This window comes from Salarias fasciatus, unplaced genomic scaffold (assembly GCF_902148845.1).
Source record: "Salarias fasciatus unplaced genomic scaffold, fSalaFa1.1, whole genome shotgun sequence".
NCBI lineage: Eukaryota > Metazoa > Chordata > Actinopteri > Blenniiformes > Blenniidae > Salarias > Salarias fasciatus.
This window is the reverse complement of record NW_021941403.1, coordinates 26,320-40,522: the sequence shown is the minus strand read 5'-3', so window position 1 is coordinate 40,522 and position 14,203 is coordinate 26,320. Positions and strand designations below refer to the sequence as shown.

The window sequence follows — 14,203 nt, the reverse complement described above, 5'->3', positions numbered from 1 at the left end:
GATCAGGAATCAGGAGCAGGCACTGCTGAAGCAGGATCTGTTTATTGGGAAACCGATGAAGGAGAGGATGCTTTAGAGAAGGTCACTCAAGTTTGTAATTTGTTAGTTTCTGTAATTTCCTTCCAGATTATTAAAGTACTTATGTATCTATCTGATGTATTTACAGACTGATGACCTAAACTCAGATCATGTTGAGGACAGAAAATTTGATCATGTCGGGGAAAAGCATGAAGAGGTTCCTGCATGGGACAAAGACCCTGGACTAATGTGTGACCTCGCTGATGACCTCAACAGAAATGTCGAGAATGAGGAAAAACAGTCTGATGATGTTGAAGACTTTTTCACAAAAGCACTTCCTACTGAACCATGTTTCTTTTTTACTGCGACAGAGGACTGGACACAACTAAGAAACAACCAAAAAAGGAACCAATTCAAGGGGTTACAATGGACAAATGGAATTTCTCAAGGGATTCGCTCTGTTCATCCCGAGTGCAGGTTTGGTTTTTCAGGGCGCAGAGTCAAAGTGAAGGGATCCTCAAGAACTGGACATGTTTTCAATGTGAGGCATCCTGCCGGTTCCTCAACTGCCCAGCAGAGGCCCAAGTTATTGTCCACAATGAGAAGACCCTGAAAGCAGAGGTCATATTCAGAGGAGACATTTGCTATCACAGCAAAAGTGAGCAGTAGTGATGGGTCGATGAGGCGTCATGAAGCGTTTCGACACAACGCAAAACTGTATTGATGCTGTGTTGATACTGTGTCACTGAATACTGACACCTGCTGGACCTTAAAAATCCCTACAGGCCACCTCGTTTATAGACTCAACTGATGCTGATTTGATGACCTAGTATATACAATAATACAATTTAGGTCATGGTATTTTATATTGTATTATTCCATATCTTCATTTAAGTTGAAAATATCTTTGATGTTTTTATATACAGTCAATAAATAATGTAAACAAGTGTCATAACGGGAAAATCTAAGTGAATGTGTTGTGAATAAAGATGCTTGTGGACTGGGATTTTTTTTGTTTTTACAAATTTTTATTCAGAAAAATAAGTTTCTCCAAAGTTTTGAAGTTAAGCCTGTTACGCTTTTTGGACACAACTTCTCCAGCAGTAGAGAAGACCCGCTCGCACGGTACAGATGAGGCTGGAGTGCAGAGAAATTGCAATGACAGCTTGAAGAGGTTTGGGTACATGGTCTTGTGGTTGTTCCAGTATGGTAAAGGATCCTGGGACCTGGCAATATTGCTCTCTGCCAGGTACCTGAAGCCTTCATTCTCCACAATGCTGAGGGGCTGGCAGTCCTTCAGGATGAAACTGAGCAGAGCCTCATCAAGCATCTGCTTCCTGGAAGCTTGGAGGTTCAAAATAAAGCAAAAACTAAATGAACAGGAATTAAGTATCAATAAAGCAACTGTGAGTAAGTTGTAGAGTGGCTGTATAACAATAACAATAATAATAATAGTAATTACTTCATTTATGTAACAACTTTAAAAACAAAAGTTTACAAAGTGCCTTAACAGACAGGACAAGGGCAGAGAAAAAGCAACAAAAAAAAAACAAAAAACAAAAAATCAATTCACCAGAGACCAGGAGAGTAGGAAGGAAAAGGCACAGAGGGTCGACTTAACTAAAGCAACAAATGAGAGAAAAAAGAATAAAGTGGATGGATCGAAACAGGTTTTAAAATGCATAGTGACAAAGAAATAATAGTACAGATACATAGATTAATTTAAGACTGTTGAAGGTTGACAACATCATATCAGGAAGATAGAGAAGAGACAGATAGAGGAATGGAAAATAATAATTAAATAAATGCATAAAATAATGTGAAATAATACCTGAGTTTATCCTGGGTGTATCTGGGACTTCATTTTCATGCTTGGCCCGATAATGCCTCAGCTTTTGTTCAAATACAAGAGTTCTGTCGAACAAATGCGACATTTGACCTGCAGAAAACAATATGAACAGTAAACTAAGAGCCACTTCGAAATTAATTTGAATTCAGATAGATCAAGTGGAAACTCTGAGAGGAACTGGATGAAACAACAAGGATATTTAAACAATTACCTTATTTTCTGACACAACATCAAAATGGTCCCACACGGCGGAAAACCTTTCTCTTTGCTTGAGGCTCCATAACTCTTGACGAATTTGAGGATGATCATGTCCGAGTAAATCAGAAATTCTTCTCTCAGAGATGGCCCGTACGTCCCGATACATGACAGATGTGCTTCCCTTATAAACACAACTTGGCGCGTCAGTGTCCGTTCAAAACAGTTCCCTTATCGGTCACGTGACTTTCTGAGAGCGATACGCGCACCGACACGGGGTTTCGTTCTATGAGCTCGACGCACGCGTCGACGCATCGGTGTTGCCGGACCCATCACGAGTGAGCAGCAAACAAGACCTGTTCAGCTGAAAAACAAAGGGTTCTGCACGAAAACCTTCAGACCAAGAGCAGAGTACCTCCAGAGTCTGGAGGCCTTGAAGATTCTGTCTTTCAGTCTGGCTGCAGGGAGGAGGCTCCATCAGCAGCTGTCCTTAAGTCCATCACATCCAGACAGAGAAAGAAAGAAAGAAAACATCACAATGAGGTACTGAGTCTCCAGATGATGCTGGAGGAAAGGAAAGGCACCGACCCGGCTGAAGTTTAGCAGAAGGTCCTCCTGGAGCCAGTGGCTGTGATGCTGTGGTCGAAGAAAGGCGTCCAGATTTTTAACCATCGCTGCAAAGAGGATGTTGTGTACCTTGATGCAACAGGAAGCATTCTAAAAAGGTCAGAACACACCTCACGGCCCTTTTATGTGTACGAGCTGGTGGTGCAGAACCCAAAAAAGGCTTTCTCTCCCTTTCCTGTGGCAACATGTGTCACCTGCGAGCACACCACATCATCTGTTACTTATTTTCTGAGCTCCTTCCAAACTGATCATCGGAAACCATTTGGGAACAGAAACGTCTCTCCCCTGATGGTCATTAGTGATGCTCCATGGTCCTCATGCAGGCCATCGCAATGCTCTTCTGCCAGAAGAGTCCAGGTGACTTGATGCACAGTTATTTTAACATCATCACTGGGAACGGCACTGCAGAGGCCTTCAGCCAGCCCGTCCTCCACCGCTGTCTGAGCCACATGATGAAAAATGCAAAAACACTTTGCAAAAAACAGTCAGTGAAACACAGCAAATACACAATATCCAGTTACTCAAATACATTGAACTGCCATCAAGGAAGTGGTCATGATGATGATGATATGATCTGTATTCCTCCCTCAGTGCGCCCCGACACTACAGGCTGGCCGTGCACATCTTTGGGCTCCTGACAGCAGCCAGGTCCCTCGCTGAGCTGGATGAAACGCTCCTCAGCTGCACTGTGGTGTTCAGCAGCCATGCAGCTCTGGAAATGTTGAGAGGCATTTCAAAAACCTGCAGCTCTGCTCACAAGACGCAGAGAACCTTCTGTTGAGGAGGAAAAGGTTTTGACAGAGGACCTGGAGGTTTGCATCACTGAATATAGAATGAATGGACATTAAAACAAAAAAATACTGGAAATTACATTTACCATTTTACATTTCAGGAGACCACAAGCTGCACTCCATTCCAGGAGCATTTCTTGAGAGTGATGGACAGTGCACCACTGGAAAATGAAGGGGACACAAATGTCTCCTATTCTGAGACATTTGTGTCTCCTTGGCAACTCACTTCCTTCCACATGCAGCTCTTTGGTCGGGGATGATGCTGGGGGAGTGGCTTTATTGATTTATTTATTTGTTTATTTACCTTTTTTTTGTGAGTGGCTTTAAATATTAGAGCTCTGTAAAAGTAAATAAAAAGACAGGGTCAGAATGTTGCTGCTGTCAACACAGCAGTGTAACATGCATCATAATCATGAACTAAAAATTGCATCCAAAACAAAAATAATCATAAGTATCTTCATTCAACAACTTGTAACAGTAACACACATGAGGGGAGCTTCAATGGGTCTCACATGTTTTTAGAACATTCAAGCAATCTAAAATACGTCATAACATTCTAGTTCCTTCCGCCAGCAGAGGTGATGTAATCCTCATAGTTTCTTTGTCTGTCTGTCTGTCCGTCTGTTGGTCTGTCTGTTCACAAAAAACTCCCAAACTAAGCCGCGGATTGTGACCAAGTTTCCACCGAATATCCACAACGACTTCAACTAGAAGTGATGACATTTTGGGGGAGATCTGGCAAAGATCATGGATTCTGGACTGCGTTGAAGTTTCCAGTGCACTGACTCTGTCTCTGTGTAATACCGACATTGACCAGCAGAGTGCAGCAGAGCTCTGTGACACTCCAGCACAGGTGGGCTGAAACAACACACCTGCTGCAGAGACAAACGGTCCACAAATGTCCTGTCTGTCAGCAAAACCGTCACCACGATTTCCAAGACGTTTTCAAACTAGAAGCTCATAAATATTCATAGACACTTGTGACTAAGTAAAGGAGCGTTATTTTTGGGGGGAAACTGAACTGCTTGGCGGAGGTCTGCGCTCTTTTCTAGTTATGTTAGAGAAAATCATTACAGAAATGAACCGATTTGTAATGAGGAAATGTGCCCATAAAATGAATGCGTTACATTTCCAGGTGACCTTGGTCGGCATGGTGACAGTGACCTTACAGGCAGGATTCTAAAAAGTTTGCCAAGATTGCAAAGAAAAGCTGCCAGGTGTGGTGTACTGACAATATTTATTCACAATGCAAATCTACTCAAATATTAATGAACAGTATTCATTCTGTACAGTAACATGTCATTATCTTTGTAGAATGTCACACACGATAACAAAACCCAAGGGATCATGGGAAAAAGTCAGTGGGACTTGAAAAAAAATCCGATTCCAAGGACGCAGACTCACCAGGCTTGAGGACTTCATCAGGCTGTACAAAGCTACCCACAATGCCCTGCTGAGAGAGCATGAAGACTCGAAGCGTCCCACAAAAAGAAAAGTCAGACAGTCAGCAGCATGTAGCAGGATAGATCTACTGTGAAATCTAAACATTCAAATATAGTGATATCATTGTAAATCAATGTGGTAAATATGTTACTTTAAATGCACAATATCTCACATAATATCACATATTCTAAAATATTTTATAAGGAGTACCGCGTCCCGATGGAGAGATGGAGGCAGCGGAAAATGAACAAGAGAGGAATCTACGTGACTTCCATAAAAAAACCATTCCGCTCCAAACAAGCGGTACAATAAAGATCCTCACCAAGCAGCTGCATTATGACCAGTTTATCAGGACAGTGTTAGTTTTGAATGTTTTCTCCGCATCGTTCCAGAAGACAACACCTCATGTGACTGCAGCTCAAAATCAAGATCACCAAACTACACACAGTTTGAAGGGGAGGTTATTCTGATTCCCTTTTTGGATCATTCTTTTCCTGAACCTTGTGTATGTATCAAACCCCTTGTGGGGGCCCCGCAGGTTCTGAACATCCGGAGGTTTGGTGTTGGCTCCACATTTGCCGTCCACTCCCATGACATGAACTCATCTCTGCCTCCCCAGAGGAAAAAAAAGGTTAAAAGTGAGACTTTTGATAATGAGTGTGTATATGTATAAATATATATATATACACACACACACACACACACACACACACACATCTTTATGTATTTATTTATTATCATTTTTTCCTCTTACTTTTTAAGGACAAGAGCCAACAGTCCTGTGAGGAACATCCCAGGTCAGCAGAGACATGGAGGCAGCCTGCGTCTGACTGTGGGACCTGCCTGCAGAAAACTAACAAGCTTTGCAGAATGTAATGGGATAACATTTGTCCCATCTGTGTCACACACCCCATCACAACACATTCAGAACATATGTTTTGGTTTGTGGTCATCCTGTCCAGCAGGGGAGGCTGCTGTGGAGGAACAGGGACTGTGAGGTGGTGGTCGGAGTGATTCCCTCACAGCCTGAAGGACACAACATCCTCATCCACCACTCGGAGCTGTGCTCTCTGAGGCCACAGCAGCGGCTGACAGGGGAGGGATGTGTTCACTTTGCAAATGGTCCTTTTAAAGTGTTTTGTAGATCAGACTGTATAACACAGGCTGATGGAATTCACCCCGTTTGAGACTGTTTATGTTTCTTAACTGATGATTCAGTGTTTTGTCTATCAGGTAACTGAGGGCCTCCTCCATGTTTCTGTGCTCATTCAGCGTGATGGACACAGTGTAGCAAGGAGCCACCACACCGCAGGCTGTGTCCTGTTTGGTGACGGGGAGAAGCTGCATCAGCAAAGTTTAAGAAGGGGGAGGGTGGGAGGGGGTGAGTGTGCACACTGAGTGTGTGTGAGTGTGTGTAGTGATTAACACCCAAGACTATTGCATAATCACCTTTTAGTTTTACTACACATTAATTGGTCCATAAATGTTTATCCTGTTGATTATTTCATCCACATCATTTGTTTCCCATCGTAGGTGAACTTCAGGAACTACGAAGCAGTTCTGTCCTTTGTGCTGGGAAACAATAACCACTGGAACTTGCTGGTCAGTAAATTTCCGATGCTTCTCTCTTTATTTTGTCTTTAAATGCATATTATATCCCATGAAATGAGACTAAAACACTTTGATAGTCCCACAAGTCAAGTAGTGAGACTGACTGTCAGTGAAATAACCACAGACATGAGAGCACAGAACTGTGAAGAAACAAAGGGGCAGGAATGTAGAAACCACTGAACAACAGGACTGACTCGGCGCCACAGTGCTGCCTAAATTCATGATAGTGAAATCACAAAATGTCTTGTCACCTCATGAGACCATCTGGAGGAATTGATTTGGTGCTTTGACTGACTTCTGTCCCAGTACACACATGCACCAACAAGCACAGTGGACCTGGTGGATCCAGCGCAAAGCCTGACAGAACTGAAGGCGTCTGAAGATGCTGCTGAAGGAATCAGGTCATTTGCATCATGGGTATTTTTTGTAATGACTGAAATCAGCTTTTAATCCTGTCACTAATGTTTGTGATGATGCTGGACATGGAGAACCAGGATCTACAGCTGAGGGTGTGGTTACAATACATTCTTTTCAGGGAGCACCTCAAAGTAAGACCAACATGTCTTGGAAAGACAGACTGGGTGGATGTGCAGTGGAGAGGGGGTGTTCTGTCCCCCCCAGTCCAACAAGATGGAAGCAGCTGTGGTGTGACTGTTCTCCAGGTAAGCTGACAACAACCTGATGTTAGTGAGGTCTGACGGGTTGTTGTTAAAGACCGACTGCCGTCAGACAACATTCCAATTACATTTAGTGTGAAACTAAAGCGAGTGTCATTTCCTATGCTGCCACTATTTTTTGAAGTACCTACATTTAATGTTGTTCAGACGGCAGAAGCCCTGCTCAAGGCTTTCCCCGCCGTCCCTCAAAGGGATTTCAGCACCTCCAGAAGCAAAATGGCAAGAAGGAGAGAGAAGATGTGGCTCAGCACATCCTGGAGGCCTCTGGTAAAGGAAACCTCAACATAAAAATCACAATCAAGATTCATTGTAAATCTCCCTCTCTCCATTTATACAGAGATATTTTCTTTTTTAAAGTTTGGTTTTGTGTTGTCGTCTTTGACCAGGGGCGGCCATTATACAGCGGTTGAGTAAAAAAGTAATGCAGGTCAAGTCATGTCGAGTTGTAGCCACCAAAATCAAAACATATGAATGTTGAGGTTCTACAATAATGTAGTATGTATTTTTTACAGACACAGTGTGATCGCTGTGACAGGAGCTTCCATGGATCCTGTGTGTCAGTGGACGGTGACGCGTTAGACAACGCAAAGGACAAGACTTGGGCAGCCAGTTATGTCCAGAAGACGAAATTCAAGGACACACACACCACAGCTAAAGCAGAGGCTGGGGGACACTCGTCCAGCAAAGATGGGGAAGAAGAGAGGAGGAAGAAAAAAGGAAGAAAGAAAAAGAGAGAAGAGGAAAAGTTGAGCATGTTGGTGTCATATATACTGGCAGAGCTGCTTTATTGACTCTGGCTCTCTTTTGATGCCAAAAACTCATTCAGATGTAGTTCTTGGTGGGATTCGAACCCTCACCTTTGTGTTTGAAACAACGTCACCCAGAGGTTTGATGAAAATACTAACATGTAGTGGAGTGATGAAGGATCCCCGGAGATGATGCTGTTGTCATCCTTGTTCTTTGAAAGATATCAGTTACAAATCATGCTCCATTTGACATGTTTATGTGAATTTCATTCTAGTTTTTATATCGACTGTAGTGGATTTAAATTCTGTGGGTAAATAAAATGTTCCGAATAAATAGATGTTTTCTTCTTGGGATTATTATTGCACCACGTGATCGAAACTGTCATTCACATCCTTTATTATATTTCCATTTTTTTCATTCATTGAAAACACAATTTTCTTTGAAAGATTTTAACCAACAAACATAAAATCCAGTGATATAAGAAAATTCTCTGTTAATAACATGGACACGTATGCACTGCTGCATTTTAAAACACTTACCCAGATGAGGTCCAAATATGTCGGCATTTGTTGTCGTCTTGACTGACTGAAGTGCACCGGAGACACACGGAGAAGAAAGAACACACCCCAGCACATGAACGGTCGGCTTAGAAGGGTCGAGTTAAGAATCAGGACCATGACATCATCAAAGAGAACAAAGGAACAAAGATAAAGTAAAATACGGGAAGAAAGGACGATAGTTTTTGCTGCCAAAGCAAAACTACACTGTATGCATGTGTGACAAGACACATATAAAGAGGTAGGGAGGCATAAGGGGACAGGGTTGGGGGAGGGAGACATGATATGGAAGGAAAATGATGGATTATTATTATTGCACTGTGATGACAGTGAATGGAGATGATGTAATATTTCCATGATTTTTTTTTAAATATTGGTACAGTAACATCTCTTTGTAAAGGAGGGGGGTGGATCTTCATTGGGGGGCAGCACTACGGACAGACTCCGGTCAGAGAATCTTCAATCAGCTTTATTGACATGAAGCAGGGAACTGAACAGGTCATTGGTGTGTGTATTTAAATGAACGTGTGTGTGTGTGTGTGTGTGTGTGTGTGTGTGTGTGTGTGTGTGTGTGTGTGTGTGTGTGTGTTTGTGTTTGTGTGTGTGTGTGTGTGGTCAGGAATAAAGAAAAACAGAAAAGGTGTCATTGGGATGATTCAGAAACATTAACAATCAGTATAATATGTCTCGTATACAATAATATAAAATTAAACAGGAAACATACAGCAAATGCAAATAATTACTAGCAAGCAGGGGGACACATGGTGAAAACACATAGCACATTCATATACAGGGGATTTAGGCCATTAATATCAGGTAAACATGGTTAACATCGTGCAAAAGTAAGTATAAACACAGTCACGTGACAGAGATGAGACATTAATTGGGCTGCACTACACGTGGGACACAAACACGATCATATCTAAATTCAGACATCTTGGAAGTATTAATGAAGGTAGAGGGCTTTGTGCAGAATATTTCTGTTGAGATGATTTGTGAAAACAATTAGAATTTTTTTTTTTATTGATTTTTTCATATTAACATTATCGTGAATGGAGATGATGTAATTTTTCCTTGAATTTTTATTAAAAATTGGTAGAGTAAAATCTCTCATAAATATTATTTCAGGTAGAGGGCCTTATGCAGAATATTTCTGTTGAGGTGGTTTGTGAAAACAATTAGAATTTTTTTTTAATTGATTTTTTCATATTAACATTATAGTGAATGGAGATGATGTAATTTTTCCTTGAATTTTTATTAAAAATTGGTACAGTAAAATCTCTCATGAATATTATTTCAGGTAGAGGGCCTTATGCAGAATATTTCTATTTAGGTGGTTTGTGAAAACAATTGCCTTTTTTTAAATTGATTTTTTTTCCATATTAACATTAAAGTGAATGTAATTTTCCTTTAATTTTTATTAAAAATTGGTCCAGTAAAATCTCTTGGGATTATTCATGAAGGCAGAGGAGCATATGAGGAATATTTCTGTTTAGGTGGTTTGTGAAAACAATTTGACTTTTTTCAAAAATTGATTTTTTTTTTTTAAGATTAACATTATAGTGAATGGAGATTATGTCATTTTTCCTTAAATTTTTATTAAAAATGGTACAGTAAAATCTCTTGGGAATGTTGATGAAGGTAGAGGGCCTTTTGTAGAATATTTCTGTTGAGGTGGTTTGTGAAAACAATGTGGCTTTTTTTAAAAATTGATTTTTCCATATTAACATTATAGTGAATGGAGATTATGTAATTTTTTCGTTACCGTATTGGCCCGAATATAAGACGACTCCGATTATAACACGACCCCTATTTTTCAAAGATCATTTTGTGAAAAAAAAAAAATGCTGAAGACAGTAAGGTCACTCCAAAAAAAAAAAAAAAAAAATACAATTATTGTAAACTCAAAAACTCACAACTGAGATCACATTTCACGAGATATAAAATGAAAAAATATATTCTCTTTCTCAAAATAAGAAACAATAAGCAACAAATAAGAAGCCTCAAGGGGTCCAAACTGCATAAATGATGTAAATAACTTTCCAGTGCCTTCAGCTGAATCACGGCTCTGGTGGTGGGCATTCCGTCTGTCCGTTTTTCAGAGACGTATTCACTCACCCTTCTATCAGTCTCTCTGAAGCGTCACTCTTGGGACCACGGAAAGCTTTTCTCATAGCGTTAGCATCTGTAGGCGTTTTTTCTGTGCTCTCCAATAAGAACGAGGCTCTGCTGCACCATATCTCCTGGTGGCTTGGCAGTTGTTTGACGACTCTGCTGCGTTGATCACCATCAGTTTAAAGTTGGTATCATAACTTCGCCTCTGTTGTTTGCTCAGTTGTCCAGCGTTCGAGCCCCTTTGTTCCAGATGATCCGCCATTTTTCATCAGATCATTTGATCTCATTTCATCGCTCCACTCGCTCTCTGCTCAGTGATACTTTGGCTCCATCTAGCGGCGCGGATGCGTATTGACCATCTACCGTAAGTCCGCGATTAGAACACGACCCCACTTTTGAGGATGCAATTTCTGGAAAAAAAACATCGTCTTATATTCGGGCAAATACGGTAATTTTTTATTAAACATTGGTACAGTAAAATGTCTTGGGATTATTCATGAAGGCAGAGGAGCATGTGAGGAATATTTCTGTTTAGGTGGTTTGTTAACAATATAATATTATATTATATATATATATATATATATATTATAATATTAACAATATAGTGAAGAGAGATGATGTAATATTTTCCATGAATTTTTATTAAATATTGGTACAGTAAAATCTCTTGGGAATGCTGATGATGGTCGAGGGCCTTATAAAGAATATTTCTATTCAGGTGGTTTGTGAAAACAATTAAATTTTTTTTTTATTGATTTTTCCATATTAATATTATATTGAATGGAGATGATGTAATATGTGCAACAATTTTTATTGGGTTTTGTTTGAATTTTTGAGTGTAAGCGAACAAACGAGTGTGTAGTATTTCGATTATGTCTGTTGTTTATTAATAGCATGACTGCATACACTTAAACAACTTGTAAATGATCACACTGCTATTTTACAATAGAGACCACAATTGCAATTTCCCAACTCACTTGAACGCTCCATCCAAAAGCTACCGTAGTGCTCAGTACAAAAGCGCAGCAGATTTTTAAGTACAGATAGCGCGACCGGCTCTCAGAGAAGTGCGGATAGCGCGACCGCAGTGTTTTACACAGTGAGACCGTTACATCGGGTAGTGACAGTGGCTGCTCCACACACACAGGTGCAAATGCAAATCTGCGCTCTCGCCGCGGCAAAAAACAAATAACAAAAAAACCTACATCCAAGTGCATCGTCAAAAAACTGTGCAAATGGTTGCGCCGCAGCCGCATCGTGATTAAAAAAAAAGAAGAGGCTTTTGGCCGAGTTGGTAAGCAGCTTACAGTCAAGTCGGCACCGACCAACTCGGCCACTCGAGAGCCCCCCAGCGAGGCCGACTTGGCTTGATGCTGACTTGACTGTATCCCGGAGGCGGGGCCGAGATGGCCAGGGCCGACTTGGACTGGTGCCGACCTGACTGTAATCCTCTTTATGTTACCATCGACCACACTGCAGGCTCCCGACTGCCGCGGCTGCACGGTTCATACAGAAAGCAGCGCGGAGGATGTGTAACGATACTGATTGATTAAAAAAGCAACGTATTTACTGCGGACAGCAGAGCGGAGCGACACACATTATGTGGAATGTGGCAGTCAGCCTGGACCTGTACCTCCAGTTAGCTCCTGTTACCCGCCTCAGCCGCCCGCCGCTCCGCCCGACTTCCTCCTGGAGCCCCGGCAACTTTACTGACTTCACCGGGGAACTGTTAAACTCCAGGCTCAGTCTGCTCCTGCAGCTGGAGACCAGCTTCATCTCACAAAGACTCATGATACTAATAAAACTCCTTTTCTGCTCCTCAGACTCAGATCCACGCTCTGTAACAAGACCTGCATCCTCACTGGGATGTAAAATCATTGCTACCATTCGCTGAAAACACAGATCACACAGCGTGAATTAGAGATGAGCGGACTGTGGTTGCACCTGCGGAGCCCGCGGATAACCGCGGATCGGGCGGATGACGTGTCGAAAAATTAAGATTTTAATTACCTTCGGGCGGGTTGTGGTTGAAGCACTTGAATAAAAAAAAGCAACATTTTAATAGTCAAAACACTATTCTGCGGATGGTGGGCGGGTTCGGTTTTGAAAATTGATTAAAAAAATCTTTCGTGCGGGCGGATAGCGGGCGGATGGAGATTTTAAGGAGCGGTTGCGGATGGAAAAATGAGCCATCCGCGCATCTCTAGCGTGAATGCCGAAGAATGAATTCACACGGCGGTGCGTTCAAGTGCAATATGAAAATCGGTAAATGGCATCGGCGTGTTATTTGTTAGTGCTCGCCGCTACCGATACCAGCATTTTAGTGCAGTATCGGGGCCACTGCCGATACCAGTATCGGTATCGGTGCAACCCTAAAGACAATGCTGATTTGATAGAAATGTGCTGCATCAATGCCTGTGCTGTACCCGGGATCATGGGTTAGGTTGACCCTCCAGAAAAACGCAATTATGCGATCGCATGAATTCACGCATACATCGCCCTTTTGCCGCTGATTATACGGAGGCCACATATTTTCCAAAAGGGCGCATAATCCCCGCAATAATCTAACATTTACCGGGAAAAAAAAAAGAGAAATGGTCTTGCTTGAAGTGCTGTGACGTTTAATGAACGAGTCGCTCATTTGAACGGCTCTTTTAAGTGAACGATGAGAGCCGGTTCACAGCTGTCTGAGAGCCGTTCCTTAGAGCAAATTGTCCATGTTTCCTTCACGTGTCTCCTGAGTGTCTCCTGAGTGTCTCCTGAGTGTCTCCTGAGTCCAGCTGTCTCCACTGCCTTCATGTGAATGACGGAGTTTCAGTTTTCCCAGCAGCTCCAGTCACCTGAATGCAGCAGCTAACTAGTGGAGAAGAAGTGTCCAGAAACCGGAGAGGAGCCGGTGTTTTGGAAGAACTGGTTTCCCCAATAACTGGCGACTGGTTTTCTTTCACGTCCCTTGTTGCTGATAGATGTTAAAAACCAGACAAAAAGCCGTTCAGACCTTTAATGAGTCTGATTTCAACATCCGCTGCTACGAGCAGCAGCAGCAGGAAGTGCTAAAGAACATCGGTCACCAGTAAGCAAGGAAACCAAACACTGTGTTGTTTATCACAGGTTTTAGCAATGGAACACACACACACACACACACACACACACACACACACACACACACACACACACAGTGTGTGTGTGAGTATTGGTGAGTAACAATTTAAGATAAATAAACTAATATAAAAATGAATGTGACAGAGGTGTGTGTGCATGTGCGCGCACGCAAGAGAGAGTGTGTATATATGGGTAACTTACATATCTGGCATGTTTTCGCATATTTCACAGCACACTTCACAACTGTCTGCAATTTTATTGCATAAAATGGTATAAAACACCACATATTTATTTGCATAATCAAGAATGTTTAGCTCATGTTTTTTGGAGGTTGTGGTTAGGGTTAGGGTTAGGTTAGGGTTAGTCCATGGACTGCCCTTCATAGAGAAGTATGTCTGTGCATATATAGAAAAATGTTTAATCATCTGCTGACCTGCCCATTTTCTTTTTTTCTCGTTTTTCCTTCAAAAA

At 41.8% G+C, this 14,203-nt stretch overlaps 1 long non-coding RNA gene across 1 annotated transcript; it reads left to right on the top strand.

Annotated features, from left to right (window-relative positions):
- The first annotated feature begins 6,463 nt into the window (after positions 1–6,463).
- Positions 6,464–7,132, top strand: LOC115385760 (uncharacterized). The gene is made up of 3 exons (XR_003931167.1): positions 6,464–6,525; positions 6,841–6,935; positions 7,070–7,132. It is a non-coding gene; the product is annotated as an uncharacterized LOC115385760 (long non-coding RNA).
- Positions 7,133–14,203: the final 7,071 nt, after the last annotated feature.